The following is a 15,910-nucleotide window of genomic DNA, read 5'->3' on the forward strand; positions in this document are numbered from 1 at the left end:
GAGATTCTTCAGAAAGCATGAAAGAGTTTGAGTTTTTTCAAAAGTTGTTCTTAGTTTTCTTCACTAATGGTCTAACCTTTTAAATAGCCCAATTTTGGCAGCAGTATTCGCTTACGGCCATACCACCTTGGGCACGCCCGATCTCGTCTGATCTCGGAAGCTAAGCAGGGTCGGGCCTGGTTAGTACTTGGATGGGAGACCGCCTGGGAATACCAGGTGCTGTAAGCTTTTTAAAAAAAAAAAAAGAGTGCCTGAGCTTCAAAAAGCCTTAAAAAGTCTCTGAGATTCTTCAGAAAGCATGAAAGAGTTTGAGTTTTTTCAAAAGTTCTTCTTAGTCTTCTTCACTAATGGTCTAAGCTTTTAAATAAGGCCTGGTTAGTACTTGGATGGGAGGCCGCATGGGAATACTGGGTGTTGTAAGCTTTTTTAAGAAAAAAAAAAAGAGTGCCTGAGCTTCAAAAAGCCTTAAAAAGTCTCTGAGATTCTTCAGAAAGCATGAAAGAGTTTGAGTTTTTTCAAAAGTTCTTCTTAGTCTTCTTCACTAATGGTCTAAGCTTTTAAATAAGGCCTGGTTAGTACTTGGATGGGAGGCCGCATGGGAATACTAGGTGTTGTAAGCTTTTTTAAGAAAAAAAAAAAAGAGTCCCTGAGCTTCTTCAAAAAGCCTTAAAAAGTCTCTGAGATTCTTCAGAAAGCATGAAAGAGCTTGAGTTTTTTCAAAAGTTGTTCTTAGTTTTCTTCACTAATGGTCTAACCTTTTAAATAGCCCAATTTTGGCAGCAGTTTTAGCTTACGGCCATACCACCTTGGGCACGCCCGATCTCGTCTGATCTCGGAAGCTAAGCAGGGTCGGGCCTGGTTAGTACTTGGATGGGAGACCGCCTGGGAATACCAGGTGCTGTAAGCTTTTAAAAAAAAAAAAAAGAGTGCCTGAGCTTCAAAAAGCCTTAAAAAGTCTCTGAGATTCTTCAGAAAGCATGAAAGAGTTTGAGTTTTTTCAAAAGTTGTTCTTAGTTTTCTTCACTAATGGTCTAACCTTTTAAATAGCCCAATTTTGGCAGCAGTATTCGCTTACGGCCATACCACCTTGGGCACGCCCGATCTCGTCTGATCTCGGAAGCTAAGCAGGGTCGGGCCTGGTTAGTACTTGGATGGGAGACCGCCTGGGAATACCAGGTGCTGTAAGCTTTTTAAAAAAAAAAAAAGAGTGCCTGAGCTTCAAAAAGCCTTAAAAAGTCTCTGAGATTCTTCAGAAAGCATGAAAGAGTTTGAGTTTTTTCAAAAGTTCTTCTTAGTCTTCTTCACTAATGGTCTAAGCTTTTAAATAAGGCCTGGTTAGTACTTGGATGGGAGGCCGCATGGGAATACTGGGTGTTGTAAGCTTTTTTAAGAAAAAAAAAAAGAGTGCCTGAGCTTCAAAAAGCCTTAAAAAGTCTCTGAGATTCTTCAGAAAGCATGAAAGAGTTTGAGTTTTTTCAAAAGTTCTTCTTAGTCTTCTTCACTAATGGTCTAAGCTTTTAAATAAGGCCTGGTTAGTACTTGGATGGGAGGCCGCATGGGAATACTAGGTGTTGTAAGCTTTTTTAAGAAAAAAAAAAAAGAGTCCCTGAGCTTCTTCAAAAAGCCTTAAAAAGTCTCTGAGATTCTTCAGAAAGCATGAAAGAGCTTGAGTTTTTTCAAAAGTTGTTCTTAGTTTTCTTCACTAATGGTCTAACCTTTTAAATAGCCCAATTTTGGCAGCAGTTTTAGCTTACGGCCATACCACCTTGGGCACGCCCGATCTCGTCTGATCTCGGAAGCTAAGCAGGGTCGGGCCTGGTTAGTACTTGGATGGGAGACCGCCTGGGAATACCAGGTGCTGTAAGCTTTTAAAAAAAAAAAAAAGAGTGCCTGAGCTTCAAAAAGCCTTAAAAAGTCTCTGAGATTCTTCAGAAAGCATGAAAGAGTTTGAGTTTTTTCAAAAGTTGTTCTTAGTTTTCTTCACTAATGGTCTAACCTTTTAAATAGCCCAATTTTGGCAGCAGTATTCGCTTACGGCCATACCACCTTGGGCACGCCCGATCTCGTCTGATCTCGGAAGCTAAGCAGGGTCGGGCCTGGTTAGTACTTGGATGGGAGACCGCCTGGGAATACCAGGTGCTGTAAGCTTTTTAAAAAAAAAAAAAGAGTGCCTGAGCTTCAAAAAGCCTTAAAAAGTCTCTGAGATTCTTCAGAAAGCATGAAAGAGTTTGAGTTTTTTCAAAAGTTCTTCTTAGTCTTCTTCACTAATGGTCTAAGCTTTTAAATAAGGCCTGGTTAGTACTTGGATGGGAGGCCGCATGGGAATACTGGGTGTTGTAAGCTTTTTTAAGAAAAAAAAAAAGAGTGCCTGAGCTTCAAAAAGCCTTAAAAAGTCTCTGAGATTCTTCAGAAAGCATGAAAGAGTTTGAGTTTTTTCAAAAGTTCTTCTTAGTCTTCTTCACTAATGGTCTAAGCTTTTAAATAAGGCCTGGTTAGTACTTGGATGGGAGGCCGCATGGGAATACTAGGTGTTGTAAGCTTTTTTAAGAAAAAAAAAAAAGAGTCCCTGAGCTTCTTCAAAAAGCCTTAAAAAGTCTCTGAGATTCTTCAGAAAGCATGAAAGAGCTTGAGTTTTTTCAAAAGTTGTTCTTAGTTTTCTTCACTAATGGTCTAACCTTTTAAATAGCCCAATTTTGGCAGCAGTTTTAGCTTACGGCCATACCACCTTGGGCACGCCCGATCTCGTCTGATCTCGGAAGCTAAGCAGGGTCGGGCCTGGTTAGTACTTGGATGGGAGACCGCCTGGGAATACCAGGTGCTGTAAGCTTTTAAAAAAAAAAAAAAGAGTGCCTGAGCTTCAAAAAGCCTTAAAAAGTCTCTGAGATTCTTCAGAAAGCATGAAAGAGTTTGAGTTTTTTCAAAAGTTGTTCTTAGTTTTCTTCACTAATGGTCTAACCTTTTAAATAGCCCAATTTTGGCAGCAGTATTCGCTTACGGCCATACCACCTTGGGCACGCCCGATCTCGTCTGATCTCGGAAGCTAAGCAGGGTCGGGACTGGTTAGTACTTGGATGGGAGACCGCCTGGGAATACCAGGTGCTGTAAGCTTTTAAAAAAAAAAAAAAAAAAAAAAGAGTGCCTGAGCTTCAAAAAGCCTTAAAAAGTCTCTGAGATTCTTCAGAAAGCATGAAAGAGTTTGAGTTTTTTCAAAAGTTCTTCTTAGTCTTCTTCACTAATGGTCTAAGCTTTTAAATAAGGCCTGGTTAGTACTTGGATGGGAGGCCGCATGGGAATACTAGGTGTTGTAAAAATTTTTAAGAAAAAAAAAAAAGAGTCCCTGAGCTTCTTCAAAAAGCCTTAAAAAGTCTCTGAGATTCTTCAGAAAGCATGAAAGAGTTTGAGTTTTTTCAAAAGTTGTTCTTAGTTTTCTTCACTAATGGTCTAACCTTTTAAATAGCCCAATTTTGGCAGCAGTATTCGCTTACGGCCATACCACCTTGGGCACGCCCGATCTCGTCTGATCTCGGAAGCTAAGCAGGGTCGGGACTGGTTAGTACTTGGATGGGAGACCGCCTGGGAATACCAGGTGCTGTAAGCTTTTAAAAAAAAAAAAAAAAAAAAAAGAGTGCCTGAGCTTCAAAAAGCCTTAAAAAGTCTCTGAGATTCTTCAGAAAGCATGAAAGAGTTTGAGTTTTTTCAAAAGTTCTTCTTAGTCTTCTTCACTAATGGTCTAAGCTTTTAAATAAGGCCTGGTTAGTACTTGGATGGGAGGCCGCATGGGAATACTAGGTGTTGTAAAAATTTTTAAGAAAAAAAAAAAAGAGTCCCTGAGCTTCTTCAAAAAGCCTTAAAAAGTCTCTGAGATTCTTCAGAAAGCATGAAAGAGTTTGAGTTTTTTCAAAAGTTGTTCTTAGTTTTCTTCACTAATGGTCTAACCTTTTAAATAGCCCAATTTTGGCAGCAGTATTCGCTTACGGCCATACCACCTTGGGCACGCCCGATCTCGTCTGATCTCGGAAGCTAAGCAGGGTCGGGACTGGTTAGTACTTGGATGGGAGACCGCCTGGGAATACCAGGTGCTGTAAGCTTTTAAAAAAAAAAAAAAAAAAAAAAGAGTGCCTGAGCTTCAAAAAGCCTTAAAAAGTCTCTGAGATTCTTCAGAAAGCATGAAAGAGTTTGAGTTTTTTCAAAAGTTCTTCTTAGTCTTCTTCACTAATGGTCTAAGCTTTTAAATAAGGCCTGGTTAGTACTTGGATGGGAGGCCGCATGGGAATACTAGGTGTTGTAAAAATTTTTAAGAAAAAAAAAAAAGAGTCCCTGAGCTTCTTCAAAAAGCCTTAAAAAGTCTCTGAGATTCTTCAGAAAGCATGAAAGAGCTTGAGTTTTTTCAAAAGTTGTTCTTAGTTTTCTTCACTAATGGTCTAACCTTTTAAATAGCCCAATTTTGGCAGCAGTTTTAGCTTACGGCCATACCACCTTGGGCACGCCCGATCTCGTCTGATCTCGGAAGCTAAGCAGGGTCGGGCCTGGTTAGTACTTGGATGGGAGACCGCCTGGGAATACCAGGTGCTGTAAGCTTTTAAAAAAAAAAAAAAAAAAAAAGAGTGCCTGAGCTTCAAAAAGCCTTAAAAAGTCTCTGAGATTCTTCAGAAAGCATGAAAGAGTTTGAGTTTTTTCAAAAGTTCTTCTTAGTCTTCTTCACTAATGGTCTAAGCTTTTAAATAAGGCCTGGTTAGTACTTGGATGGGAGGCCGCATGGGAATACTAGGTGTTGTAAGCTTTTTTAAGAAAAAAAAAAAAGAGTCCCTGAGCTTCTTCAAAAAGCCTTAAAAAGTCTCTGAGATTCTTCAGAAAGCATGAAAGAGCTTGAGTTTTTTCAAAAGTTGTTCTTAGTTTTCTTCACTAATGGTCTAACCTTTTAAATAGCCCAATTTTGGCAGCAGTTTTAGCTTACGGCCATACCACCTTGGGCACGCCCGATCTCGTCTGATCTCGGAAGCTAAGCAGGGTCGGGCCTGGTTAGTACTTGGATGGGAGACCGCCTGGGAATACCAGGTGCTGTAAGCTTTTAAAAAAAAAAAAAAGAGTGCCTGAGCTTCAAAAAGCCTTAAAAAGTCTCTGAGATTCTTCAGAAAGCATGAAAGAGTTTGAGTTTTTTCAAAAGTTGTTCTTAGTTTTCTTCACTAATGGTCTAACCTTTTAAATAGCCCAATTTTGGCAGCAGTATTCGCTTACGGCCATACCACCTTGGGCACGCCCGATCTCGTCTGATCTCGGAAGCTAAGCAGGGTCGGGCCTGGTTAGTACTTGGATGGGAGACCGCCTGGGAATACCAGGTGCTGTAAGCTTTTTAAAAAAAAAAAAAGAGTGCCTGAGCTTCAAAAAGCCTTAAAAAGTCTCTGAGATTCTTCAGAAAGCATGAAAGAGTTTGAGTTTTTTCAAAAGTTCTTCTTAGTCTTCTTCACTAATGGTCTAAGCTTTTAAATAAGGCCTGGTTAGTACTTGGATGGGAGGCCGCATGGGAATACTGGGTGTTGTAAGCTTTTTTAAGAAAAAAAAAAAGAGTGCCTGAGCTTCAAAAAGCCTTAAAAAGTCTCTGAGATTCTTCAGAAAGCATGAAAGAGTTTGAGTTTTTTCAAAAGTTCTTCTTAGTCTTCTTCACTAATGGTCTAAGCTTTTAAATAAGGCCTGGTTAGTACTTGGATGGGAGGCCGCATGGGAATACTAGGTGTTGTAAGCTTTTTTAAGAAAAAAAAAAAAGAGTCCCTGAGCTTCTTCAAAAAGCCTTAAAAAGTCTCTGAGATTCTTCAGAAAGCATGAAAGAGCTTGAGTTTTTTCAAAAGTTGTTCTTAGTTTTCTTCACTAATGGTCTAACCTTTTAAATAGCCCAATTTTGGCAGCAGTTTTAGCTTACGGCCATACCACCTTGGGCACGCCCGATCTCGTCTGATCTCGGAAGCTAAGCAGGGTCGGGCCTGGTTAGTACTTGGATGGGAGACCGCCTGGGAATACCAGGTGCTGTAAGCTTTTAAAAAAAAAAAAAAGAGTGCCTGAGCTTCAAAAAGCCTTAAAAAGTCTCTGAGATTCTTCAGAAAGCATGAAAGAGTTTGAGTTTTTTCAAAAGTTGTTCTTAGTTTTCTTCACTAATGGTCTAACCTTTTAAATAGCCCAATTTTGGCAGCAGTATTCGCTTACGGCCATACCACCTTGGGCACGCCCGATCTCGTCTGATCTCGGAAGCTAAGCAGGGTCGGGCCTGGTTAGTACTTGGATGGGAGACCGCCTGGGAATACCAGGTGCTGTAAGCTTTTTAAAAAAAAAAAAAGAGTGCCTGAGCTTCAAAAAGCCTTAAAAAGTCTCTGAGATTCTTCAGAAAGCATGAAAGAGTTTGAGTTTTTTCAAAAGTTCTTCTTAGTCTTCTTCACTAATGGTCTAAGCTTTTAAATAAGGCCTGGTTAGTACTTGGATGGGAGGCCGCATGGGAATACTGGGTGTTGTAAGCTTTTTTAAGAAAAAAAAAAAGAGTGCCTGAGCTTCAAAAAGCCTTAAAAAGTCTCTGAGATTCTTCAGAAAGCATGAAAGAGTTTGAGTTTTTTCAAAAGTTCTTCTTAGTCTTCTTCACTAATGGTCTAAGCTTTTAAATAAGGCCTGGTTAGTACTTGGATGGGAGGCCGCATGGGAATACTAGGTGTTGTAAGCTTTTTTAAGAAAAAAAAAAAAGAGTCCCTGAGCTTCTTCAAAAAGCCTTAAAAAGTCTCTGAGATTCTTCAGAAAGCATGAAAGAGCTTGAGTTTTTTCAAAAGTTGTTCTTAGTTTTCTTCACTAATGGTCTAACCTTTTAAATAGCCCAATTTTGGCAGCAGTTTTAGCTTACGGCCATACCACCTTGGGCACGCCCGATCTCGTCTGATCTCGGAAGCTAAGCAGGGTCGGGCCTGGTTAGTACTTGGATGGGAGACCGCCTGGGAATACCAGGTGCTGTAAGCTTTTAAAAAAAAAAAAAAGAGTGCCTGAGCTTCAAAAAGCCTTAAAAAGTCTCTGAGATTCTTCAGAAAGCATGAAAGAGTTTGAGTTTTTTCAAAAGTTGTTCTTAGTTTTCTTCACTAATGGTCTAACCTTTTAAATAGCCCAATTTTGGCAGCAGTATTCGCTTACGGCCATACCACCTTGGGCACGCCCGATCTCGTCTGATCTCGGAAGCTAAGCAGGGTCGGGCCTGGTTAGTACTTGGATGGGAGACCGCCTGGGAATACCAGGTGCTGTAAGCTTTTTAAAAAAAAAAAAAGAGTGCCTGAGCTTCAAAAAGCCTTAAAAAGTCTCTGAGATTCTTCAGAAAGCATGAAAGAGTTTGAGTTTTTTCAAAAGTTCTTCTTAGTCTTCTTCACTAATGGTCTAAGCTTTTAAATAAGGCCTGGTTAGTACTTGGATGGGAGGCCGCATGGGAATACTGGGTGTTGTAAGCTTTTTTAAGAAAAAAAAAAAGAGTGCCTGAGCTTCAAAAAGCCTTAAAAAGTCTCTGAGATTCTTCAGAAAGCATGAAAGAGTTTGAGTTTTTTCAAAAGTTCTTCTTAGTCTTCTTCACTAATGGTCTAAGCTTTTAAATAAGGCCTGGTTAGTACTTGGATGGGAGGCCGCATGGGAATACTAGGTGTTGTAAGCTTTTTTAAGAAAAAAAAAAAAGAGTCCCTGAGCTTCTTCAAAAAGCCTTAAAAAGTCTCTGAGATTCTTCAGAAAGCATGAAAGAGCTTGAGTTTTTTCAAAAGTTGTTCTTAGTTTTCTTCACTAATGGTCTAACCTTTTAAATAGCCCAATTTTGGCAGCAGTTTTAGCTTACGGCCATACCACCTTGGGCACGCCCGATCTCGTCTGATCTCGGAAGCTAAGCAGGGTCGGGCCTGGTTAGTACTTGGATGGGAGACCGCCTGGGAATACCAGGTGCTGTAAGCTTTTAAAAAAAAAAAAAAGAGTGCCTGAGCTTCAAAAAGCCTTAAAAAGTCTCTGAGATTCTTCAGAAAGCATGAAAGAGTTTGAGTTTTTTCAAAAGTTGTTCTTAGTTTTCTTCACTAATGGTCTAACCTTTTAAATAGCCCAATTTTGGCAGCAGTATTCGCTTACGGCCATACCACCTTGGGCACGCCCGATCTCGTCTGATCTCGGAAGCTAAGCAGGGTCGGGCCTGGTTAGTACTTGGATGGGAGACCGCCTGGGAATACCAGGTGCTGTAAGCTTTTTAAAAAAAAAAAAGAGTGCCTGAGCTTCAAAAAGCCTTAAAAAGTCTCTGAGATTCTTCAGAAAGCATGAAAGAGTTTGAGTTTTTTCAAAAGTTCTTCTTAGTCTTCTTCACTAATGGTCTAAGCTTTTAAATAAGGCCTGGTTAGTACTTGGATGGGAGGCCGCATGGGAATACTGGGTGTTGTAAGCTTTTTTAAGAAAAAAAAAAAGAGTGCCTGAGCTTCAAAAAGCCTTAAAAAGTCTCTGAGATTCTTCAGAAAGCATGAAAGAGTTTGAGTTTTTTCAAAAGTTCTTCTTAGTCTTCTTCACTAATGGTCTAAGCTTTTAAATAAGGCCTGGTTAGTACTTGGATGGGAGGCCGCATGGGAATACTAGGTGTTGTAAGCTTTTTTAAGAAAAAAAAAAAAGAGTCCCTGAGCTTCTTCAAAAAGCCTTAAAAAGTCTCTGAGATTCTTCAGAAAGCATGAAAGAGCTTGAGTTTTTTCAAAAGTTGTTCTTAGTTTTCTTCACAAATGGTCTAACCTTTTAAATAGCCCAATTTTGGCAGCAGTTTTAGCTTACGGCCATACCACCTTGGGCACGCCCGATCTCGTCTGATCTCGGAAGCTAAGCAGGGTCGGGCCTGGTTAGTACTTGGATGGGAGACCGCCTGGGAATACCAGGTGCTGTAAGCTTTTAAAAAAAAAAAAAAAAAAAAAAAGAGTGCCTGAGCTTCAAAAAGCCTTAAAAAGTCTCTGAGATTCTTCAGAAAGCATGAAAGAGTTTGAGTTTTTTCAAAAGTTCTTCTTAGTCTTCTTCACTAATGGTCTAAGCTTTTAAATAAGGCCTGGTTAGTACTTGGATGGGAGGCCGCATGGGAATACTAGGTGTTGTAAGCTTTTTTAAGAAAAAAAAAAAAGAGTCCCTGAGCTTCTTCAAAAAGCCTTAAAAAGTCTCTGAGATTCTTCAGAAAGCATGAAAGAGCTTGAGTTTTTTCAAAAGTTGTTCTTAGTTTTCTTCACTAATGGTCTAACCTTTTAAATAGCCCAATTTTGGCAGCAGTTTTAGCTTACGGCCATACCACCTTGGGCACGCCCGATCTCGTCTGATCTCGGAAGCTAAGCAGGGTCGGGCCTGGTTAGTACTTGGATGGGAGACCGCCTGGGAATACCAGGTGCTGTAAGCTTTTAAAAAAAAAAAAAAGAGTGCCTGAGCTTCAAAAAGCCTTAAAAAGTCTCTGAGATTCTTCAGAAAGCATGAAAGAGTTTGAGTTTTTTCAAAAGTTGTTCTTAGTTTTCTTCACTAATGGTCTAACCTTTTAAATAGCCCAATTTTGGCAGCAGTATTCGCTTACGGCCATACCACCTTGGGCACGCCCGATCTCGTCTGATCTCGGAAGCTAAGCAGGGTCGGGCCTGGTTAGTACTTGGATGGGAGACCGCCTGGGAATACCAGGTGCTGTAAGCTTTTTAAAAAAAAAAAAAGAGTGCCTGAGCTTCAAAAAGCCTTAAAAAGTCTCTGAGATTCTTCAGAAAGCATGAAAGAGTTTGAGTTTTTTCAAAAGTTCTTCTTAGTCTTCTTCACTAATGGTCTAAGCTTTTAAATAAGGCCTGGTTAGTACTTGGATGGGAGGCCGCATGGGAATACTGGGTGTTGTAAGCTTTTTTAAGAAAAAAAAAAAGAGTGCCTGAGCTTCAAAAAGCCTTAAAAAGTCTCTGAGATTCTTCAGAAAGCATGAAAGAGTTTGAGTTTTTTCAAAAGTTCTTCTTAGTCTTCTTCACTAATGGTCTAAGCTTTTAAATAAGGCCTGGTTAGTACTTGGATGGGAGGCCGCATGGGAATACTAGGTGTTGTAAGCTTTTTTAAGAAAAAAAAAAAAGAGTCCCTGAGCTTCTTCAAAAAGCCTTAAAAAGTCTCTGAGATTCTTCAGAAAGCATGAAAGAGCTTGAGTTTTTTCAAAAGTTGTTCTTAGTTTTCTTCACTAATGGTCTAACCTTTTAAATAGCCCAATTTTGGCAGCAGTTTTAGCTTACGGCCATACCACCTTGGGCACGCCCGATCTCGTCTGATCTCGGAAGCTAAGCAGGGTCGGGCCTGGTTAGTACTTGGATGGGAGACCGCCTGGGAATACCAGGTGCTGTAAGCTTTTAAAAAAAAAAAAAAAAAAAAAGAGTGCCTGAGCTTCAAAAAGCCTTAAAAAGTCTCTGAGATTCTTCAGAAAGCATGAAAGAGTTTGAGTTTTTTCAAAAGTTCTTCTTAGTCTTCTTCACTAATGGTCTAAGCTTTTAAATAAGGCCTGGTTAGTACTTGGATGGGAGGCCGCATGGGAATACTAGGTGTTGTAAGCTTTTTTAAGAAAAAAAAAAAAGAGTCCCTGAGCTTCTTCAAAAAGCCTTAAAAAGTCTCTGAGATTCTTCAGAAAGCATGAAAGAGCTTGAGTTTTTTCAAAAGTTGTTCTTAGTTTTCTTCACTAATGGTCTAACCTTTTAAATAGCCCAATTTTGGCAGCAGTTTTAGCTTACGGCCATACCACCTTGGGCACGCCCGATCTCGTCTGATCTCGGAAGCTAAGCAGGGTCGGGCCTGGTTAGTACTTGGATGGGAGACCGCCTGGGAATACCAGGTGCTGTAAGCTTTTAAAAAAAAAAAAAAGAGTGCCTGAGCTTCAAAAAGCCTTAAAAAGTCTCTGAGATTCTTCAGAAAGCATGAAAGAGTTTGAGTTTTTTCAAAAGTTGTTCTTAGTTTTCTTCACTAATGGTCTAACCTTTTAAATAGCCCAATTTTGGCAGCAGTATTCGCTTACGGCCATACCACCTTGGGCACGCCCGATCTCGTCTGATCTCGGAAGCTAAGCAGGGTCGGGACTGGTTAGTACTTGGATGGGAGACCGCCTGGGAATACCAGGTGCTGTAAGCTTTTAAAAAAAAAAAAAAAAAAAAAGAGTGCCTGAGCTTCAAAAAGCCTTAAAAAGTCTCTGAGATTCTTCAGAAAGCATGAAAGAGTTTGAGTTTTTTCAAAAGTTCTTCTTAGTCTTCTTCACTAATGGTCTAAGCTTTTAAATAAGGCCTGGTTAGTACTTGGATGGGAGGCCGCATGGGAATACTAGGTGTTGTAAAAATTTTTAAGAAAAAAAAAAAAGAGTCCCTGAGCTTCTTCAAAAAGCCTTAAAAAGTCTCTGAGATTCTTCAGAAAGCATGAAAGAGCTTGAGTTTTTTCAAAAGTTGTTCTTAGTTTTCTTCACTAATGGTCTAACCTTTTAAATAGCCCAATTTTGGCAGCAGTTTTAGCTTACGGCCATACCACCTTGGGCACGCCCGATCTCGTCTGATCTCGGAAGCTAAGCAGGGTCGGGCCTGGTTAGTACTTGGATGGGAGACCGCCTGGGAATACCAGGTGCTGTAAGCTTTTAAAAAAAAAAAAAAGAGTGCCTGAGCTTCAAAAAGCCTTAAAAAGTCTCTGAGATTCTTCAGAAAGCATGAAAGAGTTTGAGTTTTTTCAAAAGTTGTTCTTAGTTTTCTTCACTAATGGTCTAACCTTTTAAATAGCCCAATTTTGGCAGCAGTATTCGCTTACGGCCATACCACCTTGGGCACGCCCGATCTCGTCTGATCTCGGAAGCTAAGCAGGGTCGGGACTGGTTAGTACTTGGATGGGAGACCGCCTGGGAATACCAGGTGCTGTAAGCTTTTAAAAAAAAAAAAAAAAAAAAAAGAGTGCCTGAGCTTCAAAAAGCCTTAAAAAGTCTCTGAGATTCTTCAGAAAGCATGAAAGAGTTTGAGTTTTTTCAAAAGTTCTTCTTAGTCTTCTTCACTAATGGTCTAAGCTTTTAAATAAGGCCTGGTTAGTACTTGGATGGGAGGCCGCATGGGAATACTAGGTGTTGTAAGCTTTTTTAAGAAAAAAAAAAAAGAGTCCCTGAGCTTCTTCAAAAAGCCTTAAAAAGTCTCTGAGATTCTTCAGAAAGCATGAAAGAGCTTGAGTTTTTTCAAAAGTTGTTCTTAGTTTTCTTCACAAATGGTCTAACCTTTTAAATAGCCCAATTTTGGCAGCAGTTTTAGCTTACGGCCATACCACCTTGGGCACGCCCGATCTCGTCTGATCTCGGAAGCTAAGCAGGGTCGGGCCTGGTTAGTACTTGGATGGGAGACCGCCTGGGAATACCAGGTGCTGTAAGCTTTTTAAAAAAAAAAAAAGAGTGCCTGAGCTTCAAAAAGCCTTAAAAAGTCTCTGAGATTCTTCAGAAAGCATGAAAGAGTTTGAGTTTTTTCAAAAGTTCTTCTTAGTCTTCTTCACTAATGGTCTAAGCTTTTAAATAAGGCCTGGTTAGTACTTGGATGGGAGGCCGCATGGGAATACTGGGTGTTGTAAGCTTTTTTAAGAAAAAAAAAAAGAGTGCCTGAGCTTCAAAAAGCCTTAAAAAGTCTCTGAGATTCTTCAGAAAGCATGAAAGAGTTTGAGTTTTTTCAAAAGTTCTTCTTAGTCTTCTTCACTAATGGTCTAAGCTTTTAAATAAGGCCTGGTTAGTACTTGGATGGGAGGCCGCATGGGAATACTAGGTGTTGTAAGCTTTTTTAAGAAAAAAAAAAAAGAGTCCCTGAGCTTCTTCAAAAAGCCTTAAAAAGTCTCTGAGATTCTTCAGAAAGCATGAAAGAGCTTGAGTTTTTTCAAAAGTTGTTCTTAGTTTTCTTCACTAATGGTCTAACCTTTTAAATAGCCCAATTTTGGCAGCAGTTTTAGCTTACGGCCATACCACCTTGGGCACGCCCGATCTCGTCTGATCTCGGAAGCTAAGCAGGGTCGGGCCTGGTTAGTACTTGGATGGGAGACCGCCTGGGAATACCAGGTGCTGTAAGCTTTTAAAAAAAAAAAAAAAAAAAAAAGAGTGCCTGAGCTTCAAAAAGCCTTAAAAAGTCTCTGAGATTCTTCAGAAAGCATGAAAGAGTTTGAGTTTTTTCAAAAGTTCTTCTTAGTCTTCTTCACTAATGGTCTAAGCTTTTAAATAAGGCCTGGTTAGTACTTGGATGGGAGGCCGCATGGGAATACTAGGTGTTGTAAGCTTTTTTAAGAAAAAAAAAAAAGAGTCCCTGAGCTTCTTCAAAAAGCCTTAAAAAGTCTCTGAGATTCTTCAGAAAGCATGAAAGAGCTTGAGTTTTTTCAAAAGTTGTTCTTAGTTTTCTTCACTAATGGTCTAACCTTTTAAATAGCCCAATTTTGGCAGCAGTTTTAGCTTACGGCCATACCACCTTGGGCACGCCCGATCTCGTCTGATCTCGGAAGCTAAGCAGGGTCGGGCCTGGTTAGTACTTGGATGGGAGACCGCCTGGGAATACCAGGTGCTGTAAGCTTTTAAAAAAAAAAAAAAGAGTGCCTGAGCTTCAAAAAGCCTTAAAAAGTCTCTGAGATTCTTCAGAAAGCATGAAAGAGTTTGAGTTTTTTCAAAAGTTGTTCTTAGTTTTCTTCACTAATGGTCTAACCTTTTAAATAGCCCAATTTTGGCAGCAGTATTCGCTTACGGCCATACCACCTTGGGCACGCCCGATCTCGTCTGATCTCGGAAGCTAAGCAGGGTCGGGACTGGTTAGTACTTGGATGGGAGACCGCCTGGGAATACCAGGTGCTGTAAGCTTTTAAAAAAAAAAAAAAAAAAAAAAGAGTGCCTGAGCTTCAAAAAGCCTTAAAAAGTCTCTGAGATTCTTCAGAAAGCATGAAAGAGTTTGAGTTTTTTCAAAAGTTCTTCTTAGTCTTCTTCACTAATGGTCTAAGCTTTTAAATAAGGCCTGGTTAGTACTTGGATGGGAGGCCGCATGGGAATACTAGGTGTTGTAAAAATTTTTAAGAAAAAAAAAAAAGAGTCCCTGAGCTTCTTCAAAAAGCCTTAAAAAGTCTCTGAGATTCTTCAGAAAGCATGAAAGAGCTTGAGTTTTTTCAAAAGTTGTTCTTAGTTTTCTTCACTAATGGTCTAACCTTTTAAATAGCCCAATTTTGGCAGCAGTTTTAGCTTACGGCCATACCACCTTGGGCACGCCCGATCTCGTCTGATCTCGGAAGCTAAGCAGGGTCGGGCCTGGTTAGTACTTGGATGGGAGACCGCCTGGGAATACCAGGTGCTGTAAGCTTTTAAAAAAAAAAAAAAGAGTGCCTGAGCTTCAAAAAGCCTTAAAAAGTCTCTGAGATTCTTCAGAAAGCATGAAAGAGTTTGAGTTTTTTCAAAAGTTGTTCTTAGTTTTCTTCACTAATGGTCTAACCTTTTAAATAGCCCAATTTTGGCAGCAGTATTCGCTTACGGCCATACCACCTTGGGCACGCCCGATCTCGTCTGATCTCGGAAGCTAAGCAGGGTCGGGACTGGTTAGTACTTGGATGGGAGACCGCCTGGGAATACCAGGTGCTGTAAGCTTTTAAAAAAAAAAAAAAAAAAAAAAAGAGTGCCTGAGCTTCAAAAAGCCTTAAAAAGTCTCTGAGATTCTTCAGAAAGCATGAAAGAGTTTGAGTTTTTTCAAAAGTTCTTCTTAGTCTTCTTCACTAATGGTCTAAGCTTTTAAATAAGGCCTGGTTAGTACTTGGATGGGAGGCCGCATGGGAATACTAGGTGTTGTAAGCTTTTTTAAGAAAAAAAAAAAAGAGTCCCTGAGCTTCTTCAAAAAGCCTTAAAAAGTCTCTGAGATTCTTCAGAAAGCATGAAAGAGCTTGAGTTTTTTCAAAAGTTGTTCTTAGTTTTCTTCACAAATGGTCTAACCTTTTAAATAGCCCAATTTTGGCAGCAGTTTTAGCTTACGGCCATACCACCTTGGGCACGCCCGATCTCGTCTGATCTCGGAAGCTAAGCAGGGTCGGGCCTGGTTAGTACTTGGATGGGAGACCGCCTGGGAATACCAGGTGCTGTAAGCTTTTAAAAAAAAAAAAAAAAAAAAAAAGAGTGCCTGAGCTTCAAAAAGCCTTAAAAAGTCTCTGAGATTCTTCAGAAAGCATGAAAGAGTTTGAGTTTTTTCAAAAGTTCTTCTTAGTCTTCTTCACTAATGGTCTAAGCTTTTAAATAAGGCCTGGTTAGTACTTGGATGGGAGGCCGCATGGGAATACTAGGTGTTGTAAGCTTTTTTAAGAAAAAAAAAAAAGAGTCCCTGAGCTTCTTCAAAAAGCCTTAAAAAGTCTCTGAGATTCTTCAGAAAGCATGAAAGAGCTTGAGTTTTTTCAAAAGTTGTTCTTAGTTTTCTTCACTAATGGTCTAACCTTTTAAATAGCCCAATTTTGGCAGCAGTTTTAGCTTACGGCCATACCACCTTGGGCACGCCCGATCTCGTCTGATCTCGGAAGCTAAGCAGGGTCGGGCCTGGTTAGTACTTGGATGGGAGACCGCCTGGGAATACCAGGTGCTGTAAGCTTTTAAAAAAAAAAAAAAGAGTGCCTGAGCTTCAAAAAGCCTTAAAAAGTCTCTGAGATTCTTCAGAAAGCATGAAAGAGTTTGAGTTTTTTCAAAAGTTGTTCTTAGTTTTCTTCACTAATGGTCTAACCTTTTAAATAGCCCAATTTTGGCAGCAGTATTCGCTTACGGCCATACCACCTTGGGCACGCCCGATCTCGTCTGATCTCGGAAGCTAAGCAGGGTCGGGCCTGGTTAGTACTTGGATGGGAGACCGCCTGGGAATACCAGGTGCTGTAAGCTTTTTAAAAAAAAAAAAAGAGTGCCTGAGCTTCAAAAAGC

At 40.1% G+C, this 15,910-nt stretch overlaps 35 non-coding genes across 35 annotated transcripts; all 35 read left to right on the forward strand.

The window, feature by feature from the left end:
• The first annotated feature begins 109 nt into the window (after positions 1-109).
• On the forward strand, positions 110-228 carry LOC143743934 (5S ribosomal RNA). Its single transcript, XR_013205676.1, has one exon. It is a non-coding gene; the product is annotated as a 5S ribosomal RNA (ribosomal RNA).
• Positions 229-788: 560 nt separating this feature from the next.
• LOC143743935 (5S ribosomal RNA) lies at positions 789-907 on the forward strand. The gene has a single exon (XR_013205677.1). It is a non-coding gene; the product is annotated as a 5S ribosomal RNA (ribosomal RNA).
• Positions 908-1,069: 162 nt separating this feature from the next.
• On the forward strand, positions 1,070-1,188 carry LOC143743936 (5S ribosomal RNA). Its single transcript, XR_013205678.1, has one exon. It is a non-coding gene; the product is annotated as a 5S ribosomal RNA (ribosomal RNA).
• A 560-nt stretch (positions 1,189-1,748) lies between these two features.
• On the forward strand, positions 1,749-1,867 carry LOC143743937 (5S ribosomal RNA). Its single transcript, XR_013205679.1, has one exon. It is a non-coding gene; the product is annotated as a 5S ribosomal RNA (ribosomal RNA).
• Positions 1,868-2,029: 162 nt separating this feature from the next.
• On the forward strand, positions 2,030-2,148 carry LOC143743938 (5S ribosomal RNA). Its single transcript, XR_013205680.1, has one exon. It is a non-coding gene; the product is annotated as a 5S ribosomal RNA (ribosomal RNA).
• A 560-nt stretch (positions 2,149-2,708) lies between these two features.
• LOC143743940 (5S ribosomal RNA) lies at positions 2,709-2,827 on the forward strand. Its single transcript, XR_013205681.1, has one exon. It is a non-coding gene; the product is annotated as a 5S ribosomal RNA (ribosomal RNA).
• Positions 2,828-2,989: 162 nt separating this feature from the next.
• Positions 2,990-3,108, forward strand: LOC143744003 (5S ribosomal RNA). The gene has a single exon (XR_013205738.1). It is a non-coding gene; the product is annotated as a 5S ribosomal RNA (ribosomal RNA).
• A 371-nt stretch (positions 3,109-3,479) lies between these two features.
• Positions 3,480-3,598, forward strand: LOC143744005 (5S ribosomal RNA). The gene has a single exon (XR_013205740.1). It is a non-coding gene; the product is annotated as a 5S ribosomal RNA (ribosomal RNA).
• A 371-nt stretch (positions 3,599-3,969) lies between these two features.
• On the forward strand, positions 3,970-4,088 carry LOC143744007 (5S ribosomal RNA). The gene has a single exon (XR_013205741.1). It is a non-coding gene; the product is annotated as a 5S ribosomal RNA (ribosomal RNA).
• A 371-nt stretch (positions 4,089-4,459) lies between these two features.
• Positions 4,460-4,578, forward strand: LOC143743941 (5S ribosomal RNA). The gene has a single exon (XR_013205682.1). It is a non-coding gene; the product is annotated as a 5S ribosomal RNA (ribosomal RNA).
• Positions 4,579-4,948: 370 nt separating this feature from the next.
• LOC143743943 (5S ribosomal RNA) lies at positions 4,949-5,067 on the forward strand. Its single transcript, XR_013205684.1, has one exon. It is a non-coding gene; the product is annotated as a 5S ribosomal RNA (ribosomal RNA).
• A 162-nt stretch (positions 5,068-5,229) lies between these two features.
• On the forward strand, positions 5,230-5,348 carry LOC143743944 (5S ribosomal RNA). Its single transcript, XR_013205685.1, has one exon. It is a non-coding gene; the product is annotated as a 5S ribosomal RNA (ribosomal RNA).
• Positions 5,349-5,908: 560 nt separating this feature from the next.
• On the forward strand, positions 5,909-6,027 carry LOC143743945 (5S ribosomal RNA). Its single transcript, XR_013205686.1, has one exon. It is a non-coding gene; the product is annotated as a 5S ribosomal RNA (ribosomal RNA).
• A 162-nt stretch (positions 6,028-6,189) lies between these two features.
• LOC143743946 (5S ribosomal RNA) lies at positions 6,190-6,308 on the forward strand. Its single transcript, XR_013205687.1, has one exon. It is a non-coding gene; the product is annotated as a 5S ribosomal RNA (ribosomal RNA).
• Positions 6,309-6,868: 560 nt separating this feature from the next.
• On the forward strand, positions 6,869-6,987 carry LOC143743947 (5S ribosomal RNA). The gene has a single exon (XR_013205688.1). It is a non-coding gene; the product is annotated as a 5S ribosomal RNA (ribosomal RNA).
• A 162-nt stretch (positions 6,988-7,149) lies between these two features.
• LOC143743948 (5S ribosomal RNA) lies at positions 7,150-7,268 on the forward strand. Its single transcript, XR_013205689.1, has one exon. It is a non-coding gene; the product is annotated as a 5S ribosomal RNA (ribosomal RNA).
• A 560-nt stretch (positions 7,269-7,828) lies between these two features.
• LOC143743949 (5S ribosomal RNA) lies at positions 7,829-7,947 on the forward strand. The gene has a single exon (XR_013205690.1). It is a non-coding gene; the product is annotated as a 5S ribosomal RNA (ribosomal RNA).
• Positions 7,948-8,109: 162 nt separating this feature from the next.
• Positions 8,110-8,228, forward strand: LOC143743952 (5S ribosomal RNA). Its single transcript, XR_013205691.1, has one exon. It is a non-coding gene; the product is annotated as a 5S ribosomal RNA (ribosomal RNA).
• A 559-nt stretch (positions 8,229-8,787) lies between these two features.
• Positions 8,788-8,906, forward strand: LOC143743953 (5S ribosomal RNA). Its single transcript, XR_013205692.1, has one exon. It is a non-coding gene; the product is annotated as a 5S ribosomal RNA (ribosomal RNA).
• Positions 8,907-9,278: 372 nt separating this feature from the next.
• On the forward strand, positions 9,279-9,397 carry LOC143743954 (5S ribosomal RNA). The gene has a single exon (XR_013205693.1). It is a non-coding gene; the product is annotated as a 5S ribosomal RNA (ribosomal RNA).
• A 162-nt stretch (positions 9,398-9,559) lies between these two features.
• On the forward strand, positions 9,560-9,678 carry LOC143743956 (5S ribosomal RNA). Its single transcript, XR_013205695.1, has one exon. It is a non-coding gene; the product is annotated as a 5S ribosomal RNA (ribosomal RNA).
• Positions 9,679-10,238: 560 nt separating this feature from the next.
• On the forward strand, positions 10,239-10,357 carry LOC143743957 (5S ribosomal RNA). The gene has a single exon (XR_013205696.1). It is a non-coding gene; the product is annotated as a 5S ribosomal RNA (ribosomal RNA).
• A 370-nt stretch (positions 10,358-10,727) lies between these two features.
• On the forward strand, positions 10,728-10,846 carry LOC143743958 (5S ribosomal RNA). The gene has a single exon (XR_013205697.1). It is a non-coding gene; the product is annotated as a 5S ribosomal RNA (ribosomal RNA).
• A 162-nt stretch (positions 10,847-11,008) lies between these two features.
• On the forward strand, positions 11,009-11,127 carry LOC143744008 (5S ribosomal RNA). Its single transcript, XR_013205742.1, has one exon. It is a non-coding gene; the product is annotated as a 5S ribosomal RNA (ribosomal RNA).
• A 370-nt stretch (positions 11,128-11,497) lies between these two features.
• Positions 11,498-11,616, forward strand: LOC143743959 (5S ribosomal RNA). The gene has a single exon (XR_013205698.1). It is a non-coding gene; the product is annotated as a 5S ribosomal RNA (ribosomal RNA).
• A 162-nt stretch (positions 11,617-11,778) lies between these two features.
• Positions 11,779-11,897, forward strand: LOC143744009 (5S ribosomal RNA). The gene has a single exon (XR_013205743.1). It is a non-coding gene; the product is annotated as a 5S ribosomal RNA (ribosomal RNA).
• Positions 11,898-12,268: 371 nt separating this feature from the next.
• On the forward strand, positions 12,269-12,387 carry LOC143743960 (5S ribosomal RNA). Its single transcript, XR_013205699.1, has one exon. It is a non-coding gene; the product is annotated as a 5S ribosomal RNA (ribosomal RNA).
• Positions 12,388-12,947: 560 nt separating this feature from the next.
• LOC143743961 (5S ribosomal RNA) lies at positions 12,948-13,066 on the forward strand. Its single transcript, XR_013205700.1, has one exon. It is a non-coding gene; the product is annotated as a 5S ribosomal RNA (ribosomal RNA).
• A 371-nt stretch (positions 13,067-13,437) lies between these two features.
• On the forward strand, positions 13,438-13,556 carry LOC143743963 (5S ribosomal RNA). Its single transcript, XR_013205701.1, has one exon. It is a non-coding gene; the product is annotated as a 5S ribosomal RNA (ribosomal RNA).
• Positions 13,557-13,718: 162 nt separating this feature from the next.
• LOC143744010 (5S ribosomal RNA) lies at positions 13,719-13,837 on the forward strand. Its single transcript, XR_013205744.1, has one exon. It is a non-coding gene; the product is annotated as a 5S ribosomal RNA (ribosomal RNA).
• A 371-nt stretch (positions 13,838-14,208) lies between these two features.
• LOC143743964 (5S ribosomal RNA) lies at positions 14,209-14,327 on the forward strand. Its single transcript, XR_013205702.1, has one exon. It is a non-coding gene; the product is annotated as a 5S ribosomal RNA (ribosomal RNA).
• Positions 14,328-14,489: 162 nt separating this feature from the next.
• LOC143744011 (5S ribosomal RNA) lies at positions 14,490-14,608 on the forward strand. Its single transcript, XR_013205745.1, has one exon. It is a non-coding gene; the product is annotated as a 5S ribosomal RNA (ribosomal RNA).
• A 372-nt stretch (positions 14,609-14,980) lies between these two features.
• LOC143743965 (5S ribosomal RNA) lies at positions 14,981-15,099 on the forward strand. The gene has a single exon (XR_013205703.1). It is a non-coding gene; the product is annotated as a 5S ribosomal RNA (ribosomal RNA).
• Positions 15,100-15,471: 372 nt separating this feature from the next.
• On the forward strand, positions 15,472-15,590 carry LOC143743966 (5S ribosomal RNA). Its single transcript, XR_013205704.1, has one exon. It is a non-coding gene; the product is annotated as a 5S ribosomal RNA (ribosomal RNA).
• Positions 15,591-15,752: 162 nt separating this feature from the next.
• Positions 15,753-15,871, forward strand: LOC143743968 (5S ribosomal RNA). The gene has a single exon (XR_013205706.1). It is a non-coding gene; the product is annotated as a 5S ribosomal RNA (ribosomal RNA).
• The last annotated feature ends 39 nt before the right edge of the window (positions 15,872-15,910 follow it).

Source organism: Siphateles boraxobius, unplaced genomic scaffold (assembly GCF_051911475.1).
Source record: "Siphateles boraxobius isolate OS27281-9 unplaced genomic scaffold, OSU_SipBor_1 190, whole genome shotgun sequence".
NCBI classification, from domain to species: domain Eukaryota; kingdom Metazoa; phylum Chordata; class Actinopteri; order Cypriniformes; family Leuciscidae; genus Siphateles; species Siphateles boraxobius.